The sequence below is a fragment of the Antrostomus carolinensis genome, unplaced genomic scaffold (genome assembly GCF_000700745.2).
Source record: "Antrostomus carolinensis isolate BGI_N321 unplaced genomic scaffold, ASM70074v2 scaffold24128, whole genome shotgun sequence".
NCBI lineage: Eukaryota > Metazoa > Chordata > Aves > Caprimulgiformes > Caprimulgidae > Antrostomus > Antrostomus carolinensis.
This window is the reverse complement of record NW_010331252.1, coordinates 5,465-6,050: the sequence shown is the minus strand read 5'-3', so window position 1 is coordinate 6,050 and position 586 is coordinate 5,465. Positions and strand designations below refer to the sequence as shown.

The 586-nt window shown below is 62.6% G+C and overlaps 1 protein-coding gene across 1 annotated transcript in view; it reads left to right on the top strand.

The window, feature by feature from the left end:
* Nucleotides 1-450: 450 nt before the first annotated feature.
* Nucleotides 451-586, top strand: part of LOC104529002 (solute carrier family 22 member 6-A) — a gene marked incomplete at its 3' end in the record, with an annotated part of 5,593 nt that continues 5,457 nt past the window's right edge. The window contains exon 1 of the mRNA XM_010173171.1: nt 451-510. The remainder of the gene's footprint in view (nt 511-586) is intronic.

The window sequence follows — 586 nt, the reverse complement described above, 5'->3', positions numbered from 1 at the left end:
CATCCTGCTGTCACCTCAAGTGTCCCCAGTGTCACCCCAGGGCCACCCGGAACCACTTCTGATGGCACTTCAGCAACTTCTGATGGCATCTCAGCGGCCTCTGAGGGCACCTTGAGGTCCTTCAACGCCATCCTGAAGTCTCCTGGTGGTACCTCAGTGTCCCCTGGTGGCACCCTGATGTCCCCTGATGGCAACTTGGGGTCACCTGATGGCACCCACATCTCCAGTGCCACCCACGTCACACTTGATGACACACCGAGGTCACCTGATGGCACCCATGTCCAGCCTGATGCCACCTTGGTGTCCACCAATGGCACCCTGGGACCTGCTGGTGCCACCTTGGGGTGGCCAAACGGCACCTTGGGGTGGTCCGATGCCACCCTGGGGTCCTGCCGGCGCTATGTGGCCTCGTCCCCCACCAACGGCAGCACCGGTCCCCGGCCCACCGAGCCCTGTCACGACGGGTGGGACTACGACCTCAGCATCTACGTGGCCACCATCGTCAACGAGGTGAGGACACGGGGATGGAAGGGGGGAAGGTGACCACAGCATCCGTGTGGCCACCAACATCTCCAAGAGGATGGAG